The 20,978-nt window shown below is 40.6% G+C and overlaps 1 protein-coding gene and 1 long non-coding RNA gene across 2 annotated transcripts in view; one reads left to right on the top strand and one right to left on the bottom strand.

The window, feature by feature from the left end:
- AGBL1 (AGBL carboxypeptidase 1) overlaps positions 1 to 20,978 on the bottom strand; it is a 264,749-nt gene that overhangs the window by 92,815 nt on the left and 150,956 nt on the right. The gene's annotated exons all lie outside the window — the stretch shown is intronic.
- LOC137481800 (uncharacterized) lies at positions 18,083 to 18,650 on the top strand. The gene is made up of 2 exons (XR_011003688.1): positions 18,083 to 18,162; positions 18,391 to 18,650. It is a non-coding gene; the product is annotated as an uncharacterized lncRNA (long non-coding RNA).

Raw genomic sequence — 20,978 nt, 5'->3', positions numbered from 1 at the left:
CCTATCCCTCCCTACAACCTCAGCATCAGTGACAGGAAGCAACTATGATTCTACAATTTATTGTATTAGCACTTCTAAAACAACAAAGGAGGCATTGATTTTCCAAGCCAAAGGCACATGGGAAAGCACAAAAAGCATCTCTGCCCAGCTCAGATCAGAGGAAAGAGACACTGCAGAGAAGAGGGCTTCCCCCAGCCTGGTGCCTGCTCCCTTTGAAGAGGAAGGATAGAAGTACAAGCAAGGAGCTCGCTGGCTGTTCTCTTACAGGTGTTAGTGTAATCATTCTGACACAGGACCCTTCTTGCTGCTTGTCACATTTAACAGAGAAATGGACAATAATAGGGAAAACATGACCCTTTTTTTTCTTTCTTTCTTTTAAATACTCTATTCAAGTCACCTGGAGAATGGCTGATAACACTGAGGGTAATTCAGGCAAAAATACTGCAGGACCCTCTTTGATGTCTGCTCTGATTTAATATAGGTTCACAAAATGAACATGTAATACAATAACACCACAGAAAGTTACAGAATACATGAAAAAGCTGGGTCAGAGGCAGATTTCACCAGACAGTCCAAGGGCAAGCTACTAATCACTTCATTCAGAGGCTGGGTTAGGAAGGACATCCTGCAATGAGTCCCAGGGACGTGATACCCACAGTCAGAAATCAGAGATCAAGAAGGTCCTTTCAGGTGAACCAACTGCCATTAACCACCAACAAGGGTTTGCAGGCTGCAGAGCCCAGAGGTTCATTTCATCAGAGCCCACTTGTCTAGTGGCACAAACTAAACTGAGAGCCATTAAGATACATATGCTGGATATTTATACCTTAAATTTCACTGGAAAAAAATGCTACTAAAAGGAAATCAAAAAATGAGGACCAAAAAAAAGCTTCTACTTTATTAGAGGAGATAAGAGCTTGTGGTGCCTGTCCATGAGGAGCTGATCTGGAGCATGCAGATGATTTTATACATTTGGACTTATTTACCAAGGAGAACATCAGTCAGACCTGGCAGCTGGATGCAAACTTTTGCAAACCACCTGTCACTGTTTTCCTTTCTATAATCCTACCAGCACAGGGTCATTTTAATACCTGTACACTCTATGTTTTAGGAGAGACAGAGACAAAGATAGCATTTGAAGACTATGAGGAACAGACTGAAGAAAGGGAGACAAGTTCAGGGACACAGAGCTATGGTGAGGAGAGGCAGCTCTCTCAAATGGGTAACTGATGTGACCCCCACAAAAGCACATGTTGCCCTTTGTTCTGCCATGAACATGTCCACATTGACTTTTTCAGAGATGCACACCAGAAATAAGCTAATGGAGGGCAGCTGACAAATGTTTCACCTAGAGAGAGAATCAGATGAGAAGCACACAGGATTTGTAAAAACAAACTATAAGTTTCTGAGTCTTTGAAAATCTGCTGACCATTCACAGCAAAGCAGACAAACATTTATCAGCAGAGAAGAGGCTGACTCCAGATTACAGCCTCTCAGGATTTTTTGTCTTGCAGATGTACTACCTGAGAAAATTTGCATAAGAACATGCAGCCTTTTTCTTAGGAGCCCTTTTAGGATTTCTACTGAAAATTATAATCCTCTGTTTGTGACATTGCAATAATTTCTACTACAATCAAGTGTTCTGTCCAAAAGGAGGATTACTGCTTCAGTTTGGAAAGCGTATGGACTTTCAGGGGAGCTAAGGAAATTTTCCCAAGAAAATGACCTTGGTAATAGAGAACAAAGAAGACAAAGATTTAAAAACAACACTACATATGATCAGAACTGCCTCTTCCAAGAGGCATGTGAAGCCCTTTAAGTTCACAAAAACTGATATTCCTCAGATAAGGAGATGGAGACAATGGAGACAAAAAAAAAGTCAAGACATTCCTCTTTACTGTTCTATTCCAACATTCACTCAGGTTTTTCCTTTGACTAGCTATCAATGTTTTAAAACTAAACATCACAGAGATGTATAGAAAACCCAGAGCAGTTTTCAACTCCATCCTTTCAGCAGTGTCCTGTGGGGAGGAGCATCACTGCACATGGTGCTGAATGTCAAACAACTCGCTTAAACCTGTGCCTCTGGCAGCTGCTCAGAAATCCACAGAACAGAAATCCATAGTTAAGAAAAGGGGAAAAAAAAAAAAAAAAAAAGCCTTTGTTTTTTCTGCCCTTTTTTTCCCCAAGAACATAATTTAGCACGACTTTCCACGGAACAATTTGCATGGGATTACCCACAATGCACTGCATTATGGTAATACATTTCAAACTCTGATGCATATTAGACTGACAGTGCTAAGAAGTTGTTAAAGGAAAAATAAATGATACAAGATAAATGATGATGTAAGACAGGACAGTAAACATTCCACACTTGTGTAATCTGCCAAATTTCAGTCTAAAACTGGCCGAAGAAAGAGAACAAGACTATTGTGCACTCAGAACAGCTTTAGGGAATGTTCCCAACTCAAGCAGAAAACAATACCTGACTGAGACATGGATGTAATCACGAAGGAGTGGAAAGTACAACAAACCAGAACTAACAGCTGAACAGAAGACAAGGAGAGATTTTCTTCATTCCTTTGATTTCCCAGTGGGTAGCACTGGAGGGAATATTCCTTCTTGCCCATCCAAGGATGGCTCAGTTCACTGCACTTCGCCACACACATTCACTCACCCTGCCTCCTGCTCCTCTCCAAGCCCTGCTGCATCTTCTGATGCTGGTAGCAATCCCTAATAGATCCTGGACAGACTCTCTGTTTAAAAACAGCTGTCCCGAAATGCTGAGCCTCAGGGCTATGTGGTCACAGAATCCAAACTACTGACACCTCCTTCCTGCACTCATGGATGGTAACTCAGCCCTTCAGCTGGGGAACAAACATTTCCTTCCAATGTTTTCCAGAATTGGTCTTGCACTTTCCCATAGGAAATATCCACAGGAAAATAGAATCAAATATTAACTCTCCCCCTTCAATCAATTCCACACACTGTTTTCCTAGTAATTGAAGCAATGAGCTATCACTCCTCAAAACCTGAACTGAGGGCTAAGCCTCTTTTGCTATGCAGTGAAGAGCCATTTAACTGGCCAGGGGACTTTCCTGCAAAGCCCTCAGACAAACAGGAGCAAAAGGCAACAAGGAGGGAACAAGTTTTAGGGCTGGTCAAGGGGCAGGTATATGGTGAAAAGCAGGATTTTTCCATCAAGGTCTCTTCATTAGTTCTCTCAAAGCTAAGTCACAGAAAAATGAACAAAATAAGGGTTGAGGCCAAATTATATTTGCTGAAGAGGAGTTATAGAGATTGGTGTATTAATTAATTGAGACAACGATGTCAGCAAGGGCCTGACCTTTATTCCTGCCCTAGTAACAGCTTTGTCCCTGGTGACTTCCAGCCTGCACGCTAAAGTCATTTAGATACTTCCCTCAATTAATCTCAGGATACCCTCTGGGATGGAGGAGAGCAGCACTGTGAGCTTCAAGCAGGGATGCTGAATCAGAGGAGGAGTTACCTAGTCAAAGGCACCTCGTCAAGGGCATTGGCAGAGCTAGGGAGAGAGCCCACAATTCTCTTTACCGCTCACACTTCACCCCTCATGGATAGGAACAAAGCTCTTTGAAGGTATTAATCTGGAATTCTGCCATACTTTATTAAAAAAATCAGAGGCTAACAAGAAATAAAGATTAGGTTTCAAAACACCCCCCGCCGCAAAACCACAGTAAAGAGTCTGGTTTAAAAAGAACTTGTATCATTTATATTGTGTAATAAAAAGCCAGCAATACATGAAACTTGGACAAAATGACAGATACTAATGAGATCAGGTCCTCAGTCACATCTTGCTTTTCCCCTTTCCACTGAGACCAAGTCCTTCCCTCAGGCAGATGAACTGCCCATCCCCTGAGCACCTGCCACTCTGACAAAGCATCTCCAGAGTCCACAAGTGCTGCTGGATGGCAGGACACGAGGTAGGATAAAGAGCTGGTGCTGTCCTACACAGCAGGGATGGACAGGGGTGGGATCTGTCACGGCTCAAGAAGACAATGAACAATCACAGTTTTTCAGAGGCAATCAGGGGACCAAAAAGCTACATGAGTTGAGGAGAGAGTGGTGATGCACAAGGATGGATGCAACATTGGAAGGTGCCTGCTGCTATCAGAATAGATGTTAGTACAGTGGCTGGGAGCCTGAATTTGTTTTGCCTCCCAGGCAAAAGCAGCAGACACATCAGCCCATCAATCTTGCCCACAGGCTGCATCAGTCCAGACTCCCGTCCACAGACTGAGTTCCTGGCTTCACTTGGGACCCTCCTTGTCTCTGCAGATCCACCAGTGATTCCTAGGCAGACCTCAGTCACCACCATTGGACCGGATCCTGTTTCACTTGTTTGTGCTCCTGGCTTGACCTGGTTCTGCTTCATCACCACGGACCTGCTTAGTGACCTGGGTTCTGGGTCAAACCTGCCCATCCTTCACAGGCCTGCCCTGCTGCAGGCTTGGTTGGCAAGGAGACACATGTAGAATTAGCTCGATTTCTCTCACTGCCAGCACTGCACTTAACTCTTCTCAGTACAGGCTCCAAATTCTCTCCATTCCAGATGAGCAATAGTGCAGAAGCTGTAGCTTAGACAAGAAAAATTGTTCCCTCAACATGTCTGTCCACCCCTAGCTGAGCTGGACCTGCCTGTCCCTTCCACTTCAGCTCTACAGTCCTTCACATTCAGTCCTGATGCTGCAGAAGGCTCAGACAAGATCATCTCTGGTGTGGATGGAGCCTAGACTGGCACATACTACCTTTGTTCCGTGCTCCTCCATTCACAGGTTACAATATCCCAAACCACAACCAAACTTCACTGCATTACACTGCACTCACTTGTCTGGCACCTTCTTTTCCATAAGGAGCCAACACCTGTCACCTCTCAACTGTCATATTTGAATTTGGTCAAAAAAAATTCCAGTACAAGTAAGCCTTTAAGTTTAGGTGCTGAATTAATTTTCATTAAAGCCTGCAGGGTTACCTCATGTTAGAACCCAGCTACAAAAATAGATTTTCTTCCTCTTTTCTAGCTATTTTTGGCAAACATTAGTAATAGTGAGAGAAGCTATTTTGGGACTTTTATTGGCAAGTCTTACATTCAGACACTAAAGGAAGTAATTGGCTGACAGTGGGGGAAAAAGCGCTAGACATGGTTTTCAAGAAAACACCACTTTCTGCCAAGCTCTCTATGTACAATTTCACTGGGAAAAAAACCCAACATCAAACCCCAAAACAACAGAATACCAAAAAGCTTTATTAACTGCTACTAATAGAGGACACATCTGTGAGGATGAATGAGAGAAAAGGGCACATATGGAAAGCTCTGTCTCAGACTGACAGTCACCAATGTTCAAGGACACAGGTACCATAACAAACTACCCATTCATAATTACACAATTAAAATAACTTGTTCACCGTGTACAGACACATCAGTGCACATTTGTGTACTTGGAGGTGTGACAGAAAGTGCTTTGAACTAGTTCACTCATATATGTGCCCACATTCAGTCACAGTCTTCAGCAAAGACGAGTTTGCACTCACAAATATTTCCTGCACACAAACACTCCACCAGTACAAACACTCACCTCTTGTGAGTCAGGAAAATACAGGCAGGAGCTAAATAGAAGCACACAGAGATTCATATCTATTTCTCTTGTAAATCCTGCACACAGTCTTCACTCATTTATTAACACCGTACTAATAATTTCTGTTAATTAGTGTTAAAATAGGAAAACACGATAATGCAGATCTCAGTCCTTTACAAGTGAATTAATTACACTCAGCAATACCTGTCACCCCCAATACATACAAAGGAGTAACACAGACTTGTTTTTCTATTTCCCAGGAACAATACAATAAAATTCCCTAAAAGGAAACATAAAAATTAAGCCCTTTCCCACAAAGCCATGCTGAAAAGTACAATTACTCAGACTCTTCCAGACTCCTAATGAAAATCAAAAATGATTGGCAAATGATTTAGGAAGGATATAACCTGTTCTTTTTAACTTCTTTTTCTGCGTGTGGAGACAGTACATTTGTCAGCAAGCAATGGATGATGCAGCTTATATCATGCATAATCATAAACTTGTCCTGTGTCTGGTGCCACTAACCTTGCTGTGCATCCAAAACCCACTTCAGATAACATGCAATCAGTGAAGTCAAAGTCTTTTTTCAGTCCCTAAGTGTTCTTGTACCAGGTTTGTTGTGGGCTCAGCCATTTACAGGGACTAATCACCCACTCACAGAAAAATCGTCACCTCATTACATGGGTTACACGTGGAATTATTCTCTCCGTGTACCCTACTATTGATTTTTCCCTCAAGTGGAAAGCAAATTCTCTACAATCCCCATATAGAGAGACTGAGTTCTGTATACATAACAAATAATTTTGTGCTGCTGTACAAAAAAATGTGCTATGGGCAATGGAGGAAAAAAATCTTAAGGTTTTATTTTTTCTTTTTATGTTTTTTCTCTTTTCCTTTTAAATTCAAGAACATACACCTGAACGAGATGTGTTTTGGGATTATGCCAAGCCTCAGTAGTATTGACACAGAAATATGGGTAAAACATTTCTGGTTGTCTTGGGAGCATTCTGGCTGTCTTAAAGGAGAAAGCCTTCAATTACTGATTCTGCCTTTTTGGAATCTCTTTAAGGTTTAGATTCTGGGTGAGGAGTTATGAGAGCTCACATTTAATTCAGTTTATCATAGCTGTACACTCTCAAATGAAATCAGTGGAACTGACTGGAAAGAGAGGATATTTAATGAAGCACCTTGGGGCTTGAAATATCTGTTATTCAGTCTTCATGAAATAAGCCTCTCTTCAGAATTTTACATTCCCTTATTTCAACCAGTCAGGATCTCCAGCAAAGCCAGCCTGACCTTAAATGCCATCTGGACTGTACTTATGTATTCCAAACACATCAAGAAGAGCCACATGTTTCTCATTCTTGGGCTATATGAGAAGATAATAAGCCAAATCTCTACCACAATAATTTGATTCCTCTTCAGGCTGTCCCTCTTTTAAGAATCTTTTCACGTGAATTCATAAATCTACCCAAGCTTTTTCTTTCCCAGAGAATGTAACAGAAGGTTTTTCCAAAAAATATACAAGAAATCCTGATAAAATTTCTCCTTTCTAGCAACGGACTCACAAAAGGTCCCATTCATGCTCCACCAGTCGACTGCACTGAGTCAACAGCACACTCACTCAACTGTTATCTGAATTCCCTGAGAGCAAGGTCTAGCCTTGTAATTAGGATCAAGAGCATGAACCAATCACCATTTACACATCTGTGGGATGCTGAGCATCTCTCTATCAGCAGGCTGAGGGCACTTCAATAGGCTCTGACTCCTCACATCCATCTCCAGCTGAAATGGCCTTGCTTTGCCCTTTACTCCTCTGCCACTAAATCCATCCACCTAATTTTAAATCCCAAAATGTTTGTGCCGAGAAAGACATGCCTGAAAAGCTGTAGAAGATCCTAAAGAAAGGTAAGGAGAGTTAAGAAGCTATGAAAGTTCCTTTCCACCTTTTAATGAACACCATATGAGCAGTAAGGAGGCAACATGACAAAGGATAAGCTGTTCTCCCTACCTACAAGCAGCAGGTAACAGCTCAAAGCAGCAGCTGTGACAGGCACTGCTTGTGCTGGTTTGCTTTCCACCACCCCTCACGTCAATAAAGGTGTCATTGAACAGAATGCTCAGCGTGAGGAGGCTGCCCCACCCTTCTGCTCCCATCGTGGGTGGAGGAAAGGATGGGACACAACCTCACAAGGCATTCATCTCTTTTGCTGTCCTGTGGGCTCCTGCAGGCAAGCAAGAAGTGCACAAACGGCAGTGTTGTGAGCATTCTGTCCTTCAGAGCTCTGCTGCAGTACTGTGCTCTGCACACCTCCACTCCAATTAGTTACAAATGGAAGGGAACTGAGAGACAGAATTCCCCCTAGCTTTGCATTTATTAAAAGGTCACCAAGGAAATGTGATTTTTTTCCCTGTGAACAGATATCAGAAGCTAATGAAATCTGAACTCAGTCACTGCTGTGTGGATCTCTTTTCAGTCTTCCTTTAGAACTGACCTTCCTTTCCCTTTCACAGGCTACTACAGACTCCCATATGAGCTATGGCAGGCAAGATTTAACAGGAAGGCTGAGGTTATGCACCTCTGCCTTCTTCCTACCCTACCTGCACTAGCAACTGTGACATTGTCACCTGGCAGCAGAATGACACAGAGTTCATCTTCATTTGAGTTGCACCTTTCCTGCTATAGACCCACAGGGAATATCTATGTGCATTCCACATATCCACACAAGATACGTGCACACATGTAGTACAATCATAAAATCATTTAGGCTGGGGAGGACCAGCCTAAGATCAAGTTCAATCTGTGTGTTAGACTCAAGCAATGCTGATACCAATTACCTGTGTTTCGTGTTCTGCCTATAAGCAGAGATAAATGTACACTCACACACATACACACAACCTTGTGCACACCTTCTTCCAAGCACAATCTCGTTTGCACAATGCCAGAAGAAGCAAATCAACAGGAAAATCATAATCATGTACATCCTGTCACTCACCCATGCTGCAATCCCTACAAACCTGCATGCTCTGTCCCCAAGAACACACCCTTCCTGACCCCCACCTCTAGGAATGCAAGAGGTCTGGGAATCAATAACCATTTACAGCCCTTCAATCCACCACTGTCAAGTTGGTTCTCCCCTGTTTGCAGTGACAGACAAGCAGAGTAAAGATGCAGGACATCTGTATGCAGAGGAGGGGAGGTGTGCACTGTATCAGCATAAAAAGCAGGAAGACACTGCTGAATCCATTTGAGGTTTGCTCTTGCCTCCTGCAACCAAGTGAGCAGAGCTGCCACTGTCCCAGAAATCTCCTGCCTTATTCCCAGGACATCAGTGCAGAACAGAACAGGGCAATAACCACAGGCCATTTTCCAGAAATAACATAACTGTTCAGAGGAAAATTCAGAGAGAATCCCATTCACCTGTTTCCAAAGCCTAAGCAATGACCTTACCCACATAAAAATGCGCTACATGATCAATATCATACCAAAATGACTTGATGCCATACCCTACAGAGGAGACAGCATGAAACTAAACACACTTCAGGCACAGCAGGACACCTTTAGAACTGTCAGGATGCTTTGCTGACCTTTTAAAGAGAATGAACATGCAAATACAGTGCACCCGAAAGCAGTCAATACCTCTACCAATGGATTTCAACCGGCTTTGCAGCATCCAGAATAACTAAAAATCTGACAGTATTCCCAGAGTCTGACATGAGGTCTAACAATTTACCTCTCTCACAGCCCACAGCCTCACCTGCAGAACCAGCATCCAAACATCCCAGATCTAGTCAAGGTCAGCCCACAACATGGCCTCATTCTCAAAACCCTGAGTTTGCCACTATCTATATTCAGAGATCTCAATTCTGCAATACAAACAAATCCTATTATGCCAGGCCTGAATCTCTCCTGAGCAGACACTGGCATTAATATAAATATAATTATGGTTGTTTAATAAATGTACAATGTCTGCCGATGTATCTCGTTAAATTAACCACAAGAGTGAATTTTGCATTAGTCCTGACAAGGCCTATTTTCAAAGCTGACATTTAATACCAGGCCCCAGTACAAATCATACTTCAGGGTACAAAAATCAATGGATTTGGTGAGAACTAAATGTGTGAAACCACAAAAGCAGTTTTGGTGGCTTGATGCAGGTGTGCAACACCTTTACCTAGAGCTGATCAATCAGATAAGAAATTCAGGTAATTTCTGTGTATGTGGAGGTTAGCAGGGCTGTTCCTGACCCAGAAAAATCTTCAATGCTCTGACCCCTGGAAGTCTTTCCAATCACTGAACAGACTGACTTGATCAGAAAAGCAACCTTTCTGTCGCGCTTTCCAAGCCAGCCTGAGCTCCACTTTCAGATCCCATTTATTTCATTCTCCCTCACTGGAAGAGACAGAAGGGCTGCTCTAAAAAGGTCCTTACAAAATTGATGTCCAGCTGCCTACTGCACACTCACAGCTTTCATCTTTGGTGGAATAGTTCTGTCTGGTAGCACAGGCCACAGGGTTGACTTCAGGTGCCAATTCACCTGGTGTAGGAGAGCTGAAGGTTGTGAAGTCACCAAGTTACTCAGGCTTGTTTGTGCTCTGTTCCAGGGTTGTCTCCCTTCCTCCCATCACTGCCAGCCAGCAGGCACACATGCTCTGGGCCATCATGACATGGTTATGCAGCCCTTCTCCCTAACTCACACAACAGATCCATTCCTCCTCAAGGCTAGAAAGAAAAATATGAGAAAGGCAGTAAAAATAGAACTGGAAGTATAATGTAAAAAAAAAAAAAAGAGAGGGCTAAAGTAAACACCATCAGAAATGCTAGATTCATACTTCATTGTTTTTGTGTAGAGATAGCAATTCAAACCAAATAATCTCACTTGACTTTCAATTATCTTGCAAGATAAAATCATTTTATCAGCTACCAGCTTCCCTTCCAAACCAGAATAAGTCTGCACAATCTGCTGAGCAGTATCTTTTAAACAAATGACTACTTAAAAGAAAAAAGTACCTATGAGCAAATGCAAACTGCCTCATGGATCCCGTGGCAAAAGAAAATCTATATATCTATTCTAAATTATATTTTATCAAAGAAGTGAACTCCAGCAGGACTAAGCTACTGTAAACTAGACAAAATTTCTAGTTTTTTTTAGCTCTGGTAATACACAGCTGTATTTCTCTCCCAAAATCATTAACAGTATCTACCTCAAAGTCATTATAAAACATCTTTTTCATTGTCACTTTGTATGAATCTCTGATTCAACTTCATTGTGGAATTCAGTCATTACTTTCAGCACCCCCAAAGGAAACTTTCTGCTTTATTCATAAAGCTAAGAGGAGGTGGGAAACAGAAAGAGATTTGGTGAGAAATGTTTTGAGAAAGATGCTTTGTCTAAGACAAAACTTCTTTGTGAAAGTACGACAGGATACAGGTGACCTTTCTCAGGAAGAGCTGCTCAGCTCTTGGGGGATATTTTTGATCAGACCCCACAAGAAAAATATCCTTGCAAGTTGAGCTCCCTTCTTCCCTGTGAGGGATGGGGGCTGTTCATTTCAGATGAGTATCGTTGCTCCTGGGTTGTGCAATTAAGTCTCTTTCTGGCTCAAGGAAGATCTCATTATTTACACAAAATATTAAAACTCTTACATGGGAAGCAGGGACAAGTTCAACAAAAGACCTTCTAGCAATCTAAGTCCTTGCTTTGAAGCAGGCAGACTGGAATCTGAGTTTTCTTCAGCCAAAAGAGGGTAGTGACCTGCTCTGTGATCAGCTGTTTTCAGTTTTTTCAAGTTATTTTAAAAGGCTGTGTTTTCACCCTAGTGCAAAATGGGAACATTGGCTTGAAATATCAGAAGATTTCAAAGACAACACCTGCTTTCCCCAACTCCATATCCATATTCTTATCTTCTGTGGCAAAGGGTGCTGAGAAAGTGTTGACTGTGGTGACGATGACGACAATGGAAAATAAGGCAAAGCATCTTCAGAGGTGTAAGTCCTAGCACCAGCCTAGTAAGAATTTGGTTTCTTTAAATCCAATCCCTAAAACAAAAATGTTGTACTAGGACTAAGTATACAGTCAACAGACTAGAAAGATTCCCATTTCTGGGTCAGAAGTACCAAACTGAATAACTGTTTTATAGATGCCAATCCATGGCAGATAGAAAATGTTGTGAAAAGAAACAGTTTGTTCCCTTTGCTCTCAGTCCAGTGACCTAATAAATCCCAGAGGAAGAAATGATAAGGGCAAAAATAATGACCATTTAGTATCATCATTATTGAAAACACCCAGAAAAGAACCATAATCTTTGAAAAGATTAACATGGTAATGGGTGGAAAAAGAAATGCCTCTAACAAATTAAAGGCACTGCTTTAATAAAGGCATCTGTTTAAAAATGTCATCCATGCAATAATTTCTACAGTAATGTTCTAGAACTTATTTTCTGGTGATGGTGTCAAATACTGACTGCCATGAAGTTTTATCTTCTTATATCCATTTCTAACATTACCAGGGCTCGTGTCTATTTTCCCTATTTTCTTTGTTCGGGGACAATAAATCTATGCTATCATTTTTCACAAGATTATTTTCATGAGCCACATTTACGGAAATGACCTCTACTGTTGTTTACTCATTACATTCAGAAATACTAGTAAATTAGTGCTAACAAACAAGAAACTGACACTGAAATAACAGAAATCTGTCTCACTATAATCAATCATGTAGATTTTTCACCAGTATTATGAGTCACTGTCCTCTACGCTAATTATTACTTTCTTTTTGCTACTCAACCAGCATCACTTTTAACCAAACATATCCTTAATTCTTTATATAGAGAACTGTGCCTTTTTGGATATGTAACAAAATCCTTTTTTAGAAAAGGACTGAATTTCTATTCATAACACTTCAATTTTTTTTTCCCTCTTGTGGTCTGCTTTAACTCTAATATATCTTCAGCTCTGAAAAATCACCCTTATTAAGGAAAAAAAAAATATACAAGAAAACATGTTAATAGGAACACTGTCCCCTGCCCACATTAAATGTAATTGGGTCATGATCACTCGTGTCTAGGTAACCACAAACTCCCACAACAAAGATTAATTCATCATTTCCTGTTACAAATTAGTCCAAAATAGAACTGCAGTGGATACTACATCTTTTGTGTTACAAATTAGTCATCTGTAATGTTTGGAATCTTTAATAGTATTTACTGCTGCCACATGAAATCTCAAGGAGATCTCACCCAAACTGAAACCAAGGCTACAGGTTTACTTTTTCTGCATGGAATGCAAGTGCTTCTGAGGTAGCTTATCCCATTTTCTGGTTTAATTCAGTGTGCCAAGGAGGATCATTTCCTAGCCTTTGCCATCCTAACTGCAGTATGTAGACCTGGATTATCAGCAAATGAAGATGTAGCACACTGCCACTCCCCTCTTCCCAGCCAGACATGCTTCTGCCTTTTCTGTCCTCCCCAAGCAGGGAACAGAGCAGTAGCTGGAGGTGTTTAAATTCAAGAATTTCCAAAATTTTCCTAGCAGGTTCCAGTTTAGCCAGTTAAATTACAGCTTATCAACAAAGATTAATCTTTCAATTAGTCTTGCTCATTATCCTTTGGCAGTAGTGTGGAGACATTTGAGAAATTATTGCATCTGCAGTTTTTCCTGCACTGGTTCAGTTTATTTATACAAGATGTTTGAATTTGAGCTGCATTTGTTTTCATAGGGTTTGCCCCGCTACCACTTCATGAAAGGTTAGTTCTCTTCCTCCAGAGTGCAAGGGACCCTTATCCATGTGATCTCCCAGAGCACTGGAACATGGCTCAGTCCTCAAAAAGTTTGTCTACTTAAGCCAATAATTATCTTTTATTCCTCCCTTGATTAAAAAACTTCTAAAAACTCTCTGGTAAAATCACCAAGATTTTTGTCTTTCCTTTTCACCAAAAGCCCTGAAGAATCCTATCATATAGAACTCCACGTTCTCCACGTCCATTTCTCTGCCATCTGCTCCCAGAATTCATCATCCAAGTGTGCCTTTGCATCTCACACTTCTGGTCTAGACAGACCATGAAGTGTCACATTGTGCTTGTGTTTACTCCTCTGTCCACTCTTGCAAAGAGAGGATCATTTATGACAATTGCTTGGTTGAAAATATCCCAGTGGTTGTTTGTTTTACAGCAAAAGACATTCAGAGATATCCTTCTAATTCTCTGTAGAGAAGAATATCACACATCATCAGCATTGAGCATCTCTAAATTCTCTTTCTTCTCTTGACTGTCAGTAACCAACATTTTATTATTATTATTATTATTATTATTATTATTATTACTTCTACTATCTTCAGCCTCATCAGGTCTGAGCCTTCCCTGCTTATGACAAGTATGCAAATGATTTCTGAATTGTCCCCAATATCTGCATCTCTGCACACTGCATGCTGCGCCAAAATGTCTCTTTCTAGACCACATATCTTCACTTGTAGATCTCCCACCATCTGGCAGCACATGTATTCCTCAGACAAAAATTAGAATATAACACATCCAAGGCAGATCACAGCAGGTTTCTGGGGTTTTATTTCATCATCCATATGCAGTATGCAATGCAGGGTCTTACCTAAAGATAAGCCATAAAACTTCAAATTCCATCCCAAACTCTCTTGCTAAGCTTATCAACTTCTGTCTCAGAGTTCATCTGGCATAAGCATACCTACACTTTATAAGTTTATCACACACAGAAGAACACATTTCTGCTCTGGTATTCAAAACGAAAGTGTTTACAATTTAGTTTGGCTTAATTTACTTTAGAAATGAGTTAAGCCAAATTTAATTAAGGCCACCTTAATTCTGCTTCAGAGTGTTGACATGGAGCTTAATGTGGTTTAGCACAAGAATTTCCACTTGCACCTTTAGCTAATTCAGAGGCACTTTCCTGCATGCTCTGATATAGACAAACTATTAAAGAATTAAGCATGTTTAATTAATTATCAAAAAAGACTGAAAGGTCGCTTAGGTTGCATTGTGTAAGTACCTATAAGAGAACAAACTCTAAGTTACTAGAAGTGTCTCTAAACTAGCAGAGAAAAACAGCACAAATGCAGCTAAAACATCAGGCAGATTAATTCAAATGAGAATAAGGCAATAATATTTAACAGTTACGGGCACCTAGAAAATGCCAAGGGACCAGATAGATTTCCAGTCCTGTGATATTCTTAAATCCAGCCTGGATATTTTCCTGTTTACACAAACACAAGTTAACAGGCTTTGTACAAAGCCGCATGGGTGAAGCCCAAAGGCTTATGATGTTCAAGAGGTCAAACCAGAAGAACCAACAACCTCATCTAAGCATCAAAGCTTCATGAATTTGTTATTAAAATTCTGTTTTCAGAGCTTAATACCTTTCCCAGCAACTGCAGTTTTCCCTGCTACAGGACAGGCTGCGCCTGGACATGGCAGAGGAGGGCAGGAGCACGAGGCTCCCTTTGCTCCTGCTAAGACTCTGGAATGTTTGTCAAGTCTTCAGTCCAGACTTGAGACAGAACTACAGAAAAGCAGAGAGGCTGTGGAGTTGTGCTGCACAGGACACTCTTATACCCAAGGAGCTGCAGTAGGAGCAGAATTTCCAGATGTGGACTCCTGCAATTCCCACCTTCTCTAGCTGGCAGACCTGACTCTTACTTGAGGACAAGTCCACCACTCAGCACAGTTTTTAGACATACAGGCATTATTTATGATGTTTAAAGTACCAGGTAAGGGCACATGTTCTGATTTAAGCAAAAAAAAAATACGTCAGCACTCGGTCAGTAAGGAAGGAATTTAGTACTGTCAATGCAGAGAAATAATAATCAGATCTGCTCTACTGGGAAACTGGAAACCATTTTTGTGGTAGAAGAAAAATAAGAGAAAAGGTAACAATTAGTAAAAGAGTTCAGCACATCTGAAAAATAAATAAATCTGAATTGGAAACAAAATAAGGAAAAGAACCAACAGAACAGAGCTGGGATGTATCTGCAGATTTGGAGACTGAAGAGAATGAACAGACCATCCAGTGTGATTTTAGGGGAGACCAGACCAGGGGACCTGGATAACACAGTAGATAACAGAGGCATGAGGATGGCAATGAGTGTAGATACAGAACTGACAGACAAGCAAACTGGGAACTACTGCAGCCGTGGGAAGCACATTTTACAAGCATACAGAAACCAGCAAAAGGAAGATTAGATTTCAAAACATAGTTTATGCTTAATAACAGATGGCATATACATATTATGGGCATCAACTGGTAGAATGCACTGCTGCAGGAAGCGCTGTCTGATAAAAGATTACAAAAGAGAATGAAAAAGTCACATAATTATTCACAGAGAATGTAGCTCATTATTCCAAGTTTTGAAAATGATAATCAGGGCTCTTGTAGTTTATGAAGCAGAGGAGAGGCAGGTCAGGTTGGTAGGATTATTTCCTTTCTGTGTCTTAGTGCAATTGAATCAGTTGCCTTACAGGCAGGTTTTGTTTTCTTCAGAGCTGTGAGGAAACAGTGTCCACATGAGGCAGGATACCTGATTATATGGACCAGTGATCTGATCCAGCATGGCAAATGCTACGATCCTAAGAGGAAAGAAATTCATCTTTACAGAAAATCCTGTAATCAAAAACTTTGAACTTTAGATGCCTCTAAAATTCCATGCATAGTCAAAAGCAAACATGGCTCTTTTAGCCTGTGCTTTTCCACCTACCCATTCTTATTTTCCATGCCTGAGGAGTTCATGATTAGACTAGTAGCTTCATCAAAGGGCAATTTTCAGCTGCCAAATAGATTTGTACAATAAATCCACATGGGCCCAGATTAACAAGCAAGAGAGACATCAGAAATCAAAAAGCTAGCTGCTGTAATTCCCCAGAAAACTTGAAAGGATGACGTGCAATGATATTAGGGCTTTTAAAGGGGCACCATTGAAATGCTGCACTTAGTTTTCATTAGGAATGTTGCTTTTCTATTCCTTAACCTTCCCAAGAGGTTTTTCTTTAGAAGACTGAGATCCCATGGGCATTCAAGGTCATGCCATTCCTAATTTCTTAGTGGACTTCAAATAAAACAGTAACATTTCATCCAGAAAAATCAACGTGTGTGTGACTGCAGTTGTCTGATTTGTCAGGATAATATTTTAAATAGAAAATGAAAAATAATCTTTAAACCTTGCGTTTGCTATATTTTTATACCTTTTCTGTTTGCTATAATAATTTTTACTGTTAATGTAGTTAAGGCTCTAACATCTGAAGTCAAACCAGGTCCTCAGCTATGCCCATAAACTGAATAAATACAATTCAGAGATTAGCCTGACCATAAATTGCTAGGCATTTTTCAGCCTTCTGGCAGTACAAAAGACTGTTTGACTTCTGAGCATGACAGCACTGATTTTAATACTAGGAGAGCTTGTTCCTCCTTATAGCACATGGCCAAACCTACTCCCTCAATCACAAGGTGACAGCATTTGTTGTTTTTATGTCTCCACATGAGTACACTGGTTTTGTTCATTTTCAAATGGGGACACAATAGCAGTCACTTGTCAGCAGGGTGAAAATATGGAGGTGAGCCATTGATTCATGTCTTGTTCCCTCACAAAATGCAATTTCTTCTCCATGCAATCCCAAGTGCAATAGCAAATAGCTTTTTTTTTTTTTGCTTCAAGTGCCTGGGCTGCCCTGTTTGGTAATGTCAAAACTTGGGATTCTTCCATCAAGTCCTGTTCCCTCAAATTCTGGAAGATGGATATGACAGGACACTTGCACTTCTGATTCTATGCAGTCTTGTTGCTCATCCACTTTGTAAAGAAACAGTTTGATAGCCCCTGTCAGTACCTATCAACTCCTTTCTGGAGTACAGCTTTGGAATCTGGGAAGACTGGCCCGCAACCGAATATCTGGGGAAGTGCAAAAGCAGCTGGGGGCAGGGAGTGGGGGGGGAATCCCATAAACAAACTAGAAACATCAGTTGTTTACAACACATTGGGGAAAAAAAAAAAAAAAAAAAAGAGAAATTTAAAGGAAGATCAACATTCCAACATTCAAGACAAGTATTATTCAAGATGATGCCTGTTTTCCACTCCCCAGCTCCATGGAGCTTGCTGTGTCTGTCCCTAGGTTTAACAAAAACCCAACTACCAGCTAGGACACACCAGTAACGTTGCTAATATCATAAGCAGTGAAAGGAATGCAGGAGATTTCCAGGACTTGTTGGAATAAGCTCTCCAAGGGTGACTCCCAAGCAGAAGGGGTAAAGAGCGGAGCTAATACAGGTGTATGACAGTGGAAAAGGGTGGGCCAAAAAAGAGGTACATGACAGCTCTGCTTTTCTATTCCACATGCCAGCCATGTCCACTGAATCTCAACAGGGCTGGATACCTCCCAGCTTTGCGGAGTCAAATCTATTATGATCTCACCTCTGTTGTCACATTTTATTGTGTTGTAATTTAACCATATGGCATGGGACGTCTTCTCAAGGTCATAGCAAGTCAGGGATACAGCTGGCTCAACATCCCAGGAGAAATAATTATCAAAATAAGACGTGAAAAATTAATTTAGCATCTTTGTTCATGATCCAGTTATCACCAGTGACCATCTTGTGTCATAGATACAAAAAGAAATTAATTGCAATATATCTTTCCTTGGGTACTCAGCAATAATGAGAAGGAATAAAATACTGTTTCCCAGTGCCCCTGGTAATTCTTGCATTGGGTTTTAGTGCTTCCTGGGTGCTTTGGGAGGCTAAAGAAAGTTCTGTGTTCTTCTCCAGCATCTTTCTCCCCTGTTTCAAATAACAGTGTGAGTTCAGGCACAATGGAACGTTCTCCATCCCCCCACACTCAGATCTTGCAGCCCAGGAACAGCAAAGCAGATGGCCTGAGCAGCAGCTGAAACCCCCTACAGCGGGTGCTGGGAAGGACTTTTTCCAAAATGCCTTTCAAGGCAGCATCCATGGGACACCTCACCAGATGGGCCAGAGCAGGCAGCCACCCCTGTAGTGACTTCTTGAGAGAGTTAACAAATCATTCAGTCATGGAAGGAAAACATTTGTTTGTTTGTACAGCAGCAAAATCTCCCTGCTGGACTAAGGGCTCACGGCTTTTCCAGAGTCAACCAAGCACCAACATTTGGCAAATGTGGAAAGAAGGGCTGAGTGTTCTCAACAAAAACTTTAATACAGTTACACTAATGCCAGAAAATTAATTTTAACCCTATATAGAGTTGGAAATCCCCAAACCAATTCCCCTGTCAGAAAAAAACAAAAAACAAAACCAAAACAAAACAAACAAAAAACCCCCACCACAGACAAGCAAACAACCCCCCCCCCCCAAAAAAAATCCCACAAAAAACAAACAAAAATAAGCTTTCTTCAGATGTGATGATAAGAAAAATGACCCTACTCAATGACTGATCTTTTCCAAAACAGCAAGGTTAAACTGACTCTGGAATGGATAAGGAAATGGGAAAACAGAGTATGGAGACCAGCATCACCTTGTTGCAAAGTTTACAGACTAAATTAAATGCATATAAATAGTCCTGCCATATGCCAACATTGAGTACCCTCAACAAAAATTAGCAGATGGCAAAAAACGTCCATGACTTTTGGAAACAGAGATGATATTTACACCTCATGGCCACACCTGTCTTAATGCAACTGTCTTATTCCCCATCAAGAAAGAGGAGATCTGCTGGGGTGGTCCTACAGGCAAACTCTGGTTTTCATGTAGATATAAGGCCCAAAGAATCCCTACAATGGTCTGTAATTTGCTTTTCCAAACAATCAGAGAGCTAAAATCAACACACCTTCTGTTGTATTGTGTGATCTGAGCTCAGTTAAGATGCGATTTCTTAGTTAGCATCCTGTCAAATAATAAAACAAACAAACCAATAAGAAGCACTTAACAAGGGGAAATACTCCTGCAGTTCAAGTAAGAATTTCATATAAGAACTTTGTAGATTTAAGTGTCTACAAGAAGGACAAACACCCACCATCTCCTCATTTGTTTCCTTAGAAACCTCTTTTCTCTTCCCCCACTTCCTAAATACCATTAGTCCCTACAAAGCTCTATGAAGTGAGGCCCACAAGCCTAAAAGGTACAATTAGAATATCTTACAAAATGAATCACCAATCAATTAGTGCAAGGGGTGGGCAGAAATAACAGAGGCAGGAAAAGAAAGCCAATAGGATGCAAAATTTTGCCTTGGGTAACAAGTTAAGAAAAGGGAAAAAACAACACCCTTAATTTGAAACATCAGTCCTTAGATTAATATTAGACAACTATTTTTTTTCTATACTTTTCTTGCTGTTACAGCTGTTCTCAATTTGAGCCACTTTGGACCAGAACTGGAAGCAGACCTATCAGAAAGAAAAATTATTCTTTCTTATTCTCAGCATCTGCTTTAGAATGAGATCTCTAGAGCACTGAGGGTCAGCTAAAAAACACACGTTTTAGAGATGAAATTTTTTTATATAAAAGAAGCTTTTGAATGCTTTTGAGACTTACTCATACTCAAGAAAAGTATAAGCTCTGGGGCACAAAAGAAATCAGAAATGGCAAAGAGTCTGTAAGACTTGCAAAGATGATGTAATCATTTTCCAGAAATGTACACCAGAAAGCATAGAATAGATCCCATTTCTTTATTTTTTCTGTCTACAGCTACTTATCAAACATGTTTTATGGCAAGAATATTGCTGAAATAATTTTTGTTGGTGATTGAATACTGGCAATGGTCCAAATTAAAATTATTTGCAAGTTTCTGCACCAGACTTCCAATTACAAGAACAATATACATCTTACTGGAGAACAGAAGCAGCACCATGTGACCTGCAAACTCCATCAAAACAACTCAATTTCTGACTATTAACTGTAATAAACTGCTTATGAATAAAACATACATAAAAATTCCTCACAGAAATTTGGTAAGTAATCTTCAAAAGTAAGGGAGATAAAGAAAATATTTAATTGTGTGCTGATAATTATGAAAAAATAGTGCTGCAATTCAGTGGTCAATCATACATGGGTAACAATTTGGCTCATCTGGGCAGAAAGAGATCAAACCAGAGCAGGCTTCTTCTGTAGGATGAGAAACAGGGGAGGCTTTCATCTTGGCATATTCCTTTAGTTCAGCCAATCTTCCATGGCAAATCCTTCATTTATCACTCATTTAAATGTGTCAGCCCATGCTGGTCAGGCTAAAGGGGATGGATAATATTAGATCTTCTAATTAGACTCTCACCACTTCTGTCCAGTAATGATTTTTTGAATTAATATCAAGAGTGTCTTATGAACTTATGACTACACTGCTCAGTGCTGAGGTCTCCAGCTCCATCCAAAGGGATGAATTTCTCCTCTAATC

This window comes from Anomalospiza imberbis, chromosome 13, assembly GCF_031753505.1.
Source record: "Anomalospiza imberbis isolate Cuckoo-Finch-1a 21T00152 chromosome 13, ASM3175350v1, whole genome shotgun sequence".
NCBI classification, from domain to species: Eukaryota; Metazoa; Chordata; class Aves; order Passeriformes; family Viduidae; genus Anomalospiza; species Anomalospiza imberbis.
The sequence above is the reverse complement of the archived record's forward strand: the minus strand, read 5'-3'. Positions and strand labels throughout refer to the sequence as shown.